Raw genomic sequence first — 6,824 nt, 5'->3', positions numbered from 1 at the left:
GTTACATAGAAGGACAAATACAGGACATACATGCAAAAAACAGTTAAGAGGTTCGATTAAAAATTTTCCATAACATTTGGATTATTCATTATAAAAATTCGTCTGTAAATTGTCCTTTACATGACCAATAGAATATTATAACATTACATAAACTTTCGATCTTACCGAAGTTTTAAACCCCGGCAATTTATAAGGCCCCGCAGCTTTTCTTTCCTCTCCTCCCTCCATAGTTAAGCTGGGTTTCTGACACCCACCTTTTTTTCCACTTCCTTCCATCTTTTCTCATACACACCCCGTGGTAAGATCCTCTTTTCCAGCCCCATTTTGCTCTTCAGATGATATCTGAAGTAAGTGAGCAAGCCGGGGCCCGAGACAAAGGATCCTATCGCGACTCCTTCCATTCTTGTTCGCCACATGCATTCTTTTACTACTGCAACCGTGCAGTGAAAACATGCCTCACGTTCCTTCGAGAGTCCAGTTGGCGGTATCATCTTAATCATAGACTCAGCCGACAGCTGTACTCGTCCCAGATGCGATAACACGTGTTCTGCGTAACTTATCAAGTCGGACAACTTCCGACAGTGTACAAAAGCGTGCTGGACGGTTTCATCGTCCAACTCGCACCTTGGACACGTCGGTGGCACTGAAATTCCGTGCCGCGATAACTTCTCGCGAACAGGTAAAGCATTCCTATAGCACTGCCAGGCGAGGGATCTTTGGAAATTATCCAAATACCCCGTCCTGAAAGTCTTTTTAAACAGGTTGGTAAGCTGGTCTTCGTCAAACCCCAGAGCCCCTCCTAGGACGTCGTCGTTCTTTGCCTCTACCAGCCTTCTATAAAATACCGAGGTGGTATTTCCGCAGCCGGCCTTGCCCGCCTTGTGGATCAGCGTGAGTGCCTGTCGGCACTCCTTTTGCCATAAAGTCAGTTTCCATCTTTTGATGCGACCGGGTTTAAAATTCACTAAGGAGGCCGGTCTCGGAAAAATTCCCCTGCCAGCGGACTCCACACCTTATCACCCTCCAGGTGGTGCCAGAGATGCTTCAGCCTCAACGCATGTCTGCGCATCATCAACCAAGGCATTCCTAACCCACCCTTTAACGGTTCCTGGCAGCAAACGGAGCGCCTCACAAGTGGCTTTCCTCCCTTCCACAAAAAGCGGAAAAGGATTCGCTCCAACTTGCTAAGCCATGAATCGGGGCAAGGGACAACGGTCAGGCGGTAAGTGATTACAGATGCAATGAACATCTGTACCACCTCCACCCTTCCTTTCAAGGACAGAAACCTTCCGGACCAGGTCCGTACTATGGCCTCCACCTTGCTCGTCACCTCACTCCAGTTCCTCTCCGTTTGGGAGTCTGGCCCAAACCAAACTCCTAGCAACTTAACAGGGCCATCCGTCCAGTGTCCCACGACACTGGACAATATCGACTTGCTCCTCCAGGTGCCGAGGCGCAAGCCAACCGACTTGTCCTTGTTAACCTTTGCTCCTGCCACCGCCTCGTATCCTCTGATAGCCTCTTCCACACAAGGTAGCTGGGCCTCATTGGACACGATGAGGGTGACGTCATCCGCATAAGCAGTAACCGTCCTCCCACCTCCGATCTCATCCGAGTTACTTCCCAGCCTCTCCAACTTTCGCGCAGCAATGGCTCAAGAGCCAACACGTACAAAAGTGGTGACAAGGGGCACCCTTGACGAACTGAACATTCGATCGAAAACGGTTCCGTTAGGTAACCGTTTATCTGGACGGTGGACTTGATGCCGCTATACATAGCGGAGATCCACCCGCGAAATTCAGGGCCCAGTCCAGCCGCTTCGAGGACCGTCGCCAGGTACTCATGGTCTACCCTATCGAACGCTTTACTTTGGTCTAAATGGACCATTACCCCGCCCTTGCCGGTTAATTTACCCACCCTATCTAAGGTGTAGCGTATAAGGTGAAGATTGTCCTGGATCGACCTGCCTGGAATTGCACATGTCTGTGCTCTCCCTACAAGTTTCTCCACGACAACCGTTAACCTTTTTGCCAACACCTTGGCCAAAATCTTTAACTCTACATTAAGTAGAGTTATGGGCCTGTAGTTACTAATGTTATCCCCTTTGATCGGGTCTTTTGTGGATTAGCGTCACCACTCCCCGGCTTACAGAACTGGGAATTCTCCCATTCTGCTGCCAGTTCGTGTAGACGCCTGCCAATATTCCCCCGAACAAGTCCGGCATACTTTGGTAAAACTCGTAGGGCAGACCATCCAACCCCGGCGACTTCTCCCCGGCGCATCCGGCCAGTATCCCCTCTATCTCCGCGGGAGTGATCGCTTCTTCACAGCACTCCACCTCACGCCCCGAGAGCCGCGGTCCGCCGGCTAGGAAGTCCTTTAAGGTCCTCCCCCGCTCCGGCGCCACACCACCCCCGAACACGCGGGTGAAATGCTGGTGAAGAAACTTTTGCATCTCCTCCTGTCCATAGATCTTTTGTCCCTGTTCGTCAGTTAAAGACTTGATTGAGGCTTTGTTACCTCTCTGACTCTCCACTCGACGGGCCCATCCGGCAACGTTAATACCTTCTCGTTTCCCAGCGCGTAGCTTAGCTCTGACTCTGCAACCTTCGTGTTTGGAGTTAAGGTGACGGTACAATACCGTCCTTGCCGCCATCACTCCGGATGCAGAGCTAGCTTCCATTGCCTCGTTTAGATTCTTAACTAAATCGTCCTCTATCCTAGACCTATCTAACCTTAGCTGATTGCTAAATCTAATGGACTCTGAACGAATGGCTCTTTTGAGGGAGTGCCACCATCTATTGTTAATGATGGTGCCACACAATGCCCTCTGTACTAACACCTTAATCCGGGTACGGAAGTCTTCACAATTCAAAATAGCCTTGTTCAGCTTCCAGTACCCGTGTCCCTGTCTATGACACTTGTCTAATTGCATCCTACACGTCACAAATTTGCGATCCGTGTAAGGCACAATGTGAAACTGTGGACAACTAAACGTATCCTTATCTCTTTTCTTAATAAATATCCTATCTAAATACGATCTGTGTGAGCCGTCGTTGTTACTCCACGTCCACTGTGGAACGCTCGGGTCATCCAGTCGGTAACGGTCCACTAGATCAAAGCTCTCTAGTAGACCCTTGAGGCTAGGGTTCCCCTTCCTATTGGTTGAGCCAACACTGTCGACCCGCGCTTCAAGGACAGTGTTAAAGTCCCCTACTAAGATTACCGTTTTCGACGTCGCTAAAAAGGGCTCCAGGTTCCGAAAAAAACCCGTCTGTCTACACTCATTCGGAGCGTAGACAGCTACCAACCTGAAGGACTGTTTACTTACGTGGGTCACATCCAGAACAACCAGCCTGCCTTCTGGGTCCAGAAAGACAGTACTTACCTGCAAGTCCAAGCTCTTCCTGATAAGGACTGCCACGCCTCTGCCTCCTCCTCGGTTAGGAGAAATAATTTCTCGAACCCATTTAGAAGAGGCGAGAACGCTTGGGCCTCGTTCATCTTGGACTCGGTTGCAATAGCTATGTCCACTCCATGTGTCGTGAGGTCGTTCAGGAAACAAATTTGTTTCCATTTCGTCCCCATTCCACGTACATTCACACAACCCAGCTTAGCCATTGTCGGTGAGAGAAAAATTAAATGAACTTACGGTTGAGAAAGGGAGCATGACAGTTTAAATCTGCCCGCTTCCCCTTCTTCCTCCCTTGTGGTCGTAGCTGCAGGGCTCTTAACCGGCGTTGCCACCGGGCTCTGGGTAGGTGTGGTTGCCGGGTTATAACAAGTTTACCCTCCAGTACTTCCTTTGTTACGTCTCTTATCAGTCTATTCTTTAGATGTTCTTGTAGTATTTCCTCCTTCCACTCGTCTTCCTTTATTTTTGCGAAGCGAGTGGTTGCTTTTATGTCTGTAGCCTTGCTAAATAGTTTAAATTTGGAAATTTTAAAGTATTTATATACCCTCTCGTTTTTTTCATCAAACGCAATGATCTTATCATTTTTTTTAAAGACTTTTTCACATCTTGTTTTATGGGGAGGGGCTTGGCGAACTGTTTCCCAATGAATACAGTGCCATGGGGGTAGGGCTGGGGAATTTGCTTTGTGTGTATGTCTGCGGTGCTTGCTGATTTTTTCCTTGTTTGGGGAGGGGAGTCCAGGGTGTTATCTTTTTTTTCTTTTGTGTGTCACCTGTGTGTAATCCATTTGTTCGATACAATCCTCCGTTTCTGTTTCTTTGCTTGTCGTCGTCATGTTTTCTTTTTCCGCCTTCTCCCCTTCAGTGTTTGAAGCACTTTGAGGAGGGGCTTCGTTGGTTTTCTTTTTTTTTAAGCAGCTCGAGCGGACGCGACCCCTCTCGCCGCATTTAAAGCACCCAGGTCCGCGTCCCCCCACTGACACTCTCATGGACGCTCCATCCTCGTTAAATATCCTATCGGGCAGGTTCTCCAATATCTTGTTCTCCGCCTGAACGAGGAGCTCTAGCGTCCGTCCCCTCCAGCGCACCTCCTCCTTCCCTCCCATCTGCAGAATCGAAACTTCCCGCTCCACACCGCCGCGCTGCCACCCACATTATATCACACCCCCTCGGTACGTCCTCCACTAGCAGCTCAGCCGTTCCTCCTCCCATACACGAGGGCAGCAACACGATATCATCACTTTCCAGGGTCACAGATGACACCTCTCCTGCCACCTCAGCCGAGTCAAAATGTGCTTCAACGGCAGCGCTGCGAGCACCTCGAACGACACGGCGAATCCCGTCCCACACCGGGGACAAGCACCCCTCGACCACCTCGCTTCTGACGTCCATAATTTTCCCCTCCTTGCAGCTATACACCTTGTATACAACTGTCCTTTCCTCCACTTCTTGTACCTTCGCCTGCGGCGGCACAAATTCGACTTCGCCTCCTCCACCACCTTCACCAAGTTCCCAAATTCGAACAGTTGCTCGATCCTGAATTCAACGTCCATCATGGCTCCGCCCACCGCGGCCGAAAAAGACCGTTTTGTTACTTCAGTGTCCCCCAACTCACCTGTTCCCATCGCGGGAAAATCACTCTTCGACGCCAAGTCGAAATCCATTTCTCAAAAATGCTTCAAAAACCACCTCGAAGGCAACAACAACTTCAAACACAGAACCTTCCGCCCCGTAGGGCGAAAACTACCGTTACACAACGAGCACTGTTCAATCAACAACTAACACAAACAACGATGAGCAAAAGATCGAACTCTCTCAACAAAAGGCAGCAAATTTCTCAAAACGCAGATGAAAGTTCAAGGGAACTAACTCCCGTCTTTAAAGAATTGCGGCTCTACTTTATAGATTTGGGATTTTGTGAAAGATGTTTCTTTGATAATTTTGTCTCATAAATTATTATTATTGCCATTATTACCTTTCTCTTATACTTGTTTCAGTCATTTGACTGCGGCCATGCTGGAGCACCGCCTTTAGTCGAGCAAATCGAACCGGGACTTATTCTTTGTAAGCCCAGTACTTATTCTATCGTTCTTTTTGCCGAACCGCTAAGTGACGGGGACGTAAACACACCAGCATCGGTTGTCAAGCAATGCTAAGGGGACAAACACACATACATATATACGAAAGGCTTCTTTCAGTTTCCGTCTACCAAATCCACTCATAAGGTATTGGTCGGCCCAGGGCTATAGCAGAAGACACTTGCCGAAGATGCCACGCAGTGAGACTTAACCCGGAACGATGTGGTTGGTTAGCAAGCTACTTACCACACAGCCACTCCTATACATAAATACATATATATATATATATATATATATATAATTTCAAAAGTTTTCATAAATCGTAGAAGTAATTCTTTATTTGAAGTATTAAATTTATCGCATCTCTCTATTTTCAAGAGGTTTATATCACAGACATATCTATCGTAATAACACCTCCTGGACATTGCGTCTGTCCTAGACACACACCAATATACATGTCAATGACACTAGATATCTGATGGTTTCACCTCAGTCATGTGTCGTATCAACACAGCTTTGTTTGGTAACATAGACATCACTCCTCCTCTGCCTCATTCTGTACATTCGTAAATACACAAATACATAGATACGGGCAGCTTAATATCAATATTTTGTTAAGCATGAAACATGGAGAAAAGTTAGTAAAGTATCAACATTCTTTTCAACTCTCAGGCACAAAGCTCGAAGTTTTTGAGGAAGGGTCAGTCAATTAGATTGACCCCAGTACACAACTTGTACTTAACTTATCGACCCCGAAAGGATGAAGGGCAAAATCGACCTTGGCGGAATTTGAACTGAAAACGTAAAGATAGACAAAATACTTCTAAGTATTTCATATATATAATATATATAAACTCGGTAGAAGTAAAGACCTGAACCCTTCAAAGGGATGTTTAGCATCGAAGTTCATGACGAAAATCCTACTTTATAACATTAAAAGGATTATATTTTTCTCAAAGTTACGAGGGAATCATCCGACGTCCTCTCCACACCCCCTCGGAAAAGATTTTCCCACAAATTTCTTTATAATCCTAATCTATACCGTCTGAAAGGTATTTATATAAAATTTCATTTATAAAAACCCATTTTAAAGTTATGTGAAAAAAACGTCGGATCTTGTGAATGTTCCGAAGGTCTCTCCCCACCCCCGTTGCTTTCCGGGCCTTTTTGTTCTCAGATTCGTTCCCTACCCTCTTTTTTTTTTTACACCAGTTCCATTTATTTTGTTTTTTCGATTCCGTTCCCGGGTAATAATGCCAACATACAAGGATGTATATTGCAACAGGATCAGTTTCGGTATCACTGGAGGGGTGTCCGATCTGATCCCGTCAC

The sequence above is a fragment of the Octopus sinensis genome, linkage group LG28 (genome assembly GCF_006345805.1).
Source record: "Octopus sinensis linkage group LG28, ASM634580v1, whole genome shotgun sequence".
Taxonomy (NCBI): Eukaryota; Metazoa; Mollusca; class Cephalopoda; order Octopoda; family Octopodidae; genus Octopus; species Octopus sinensis.
Note: the sequence above shows the minus strand (reverse complement) of the source record.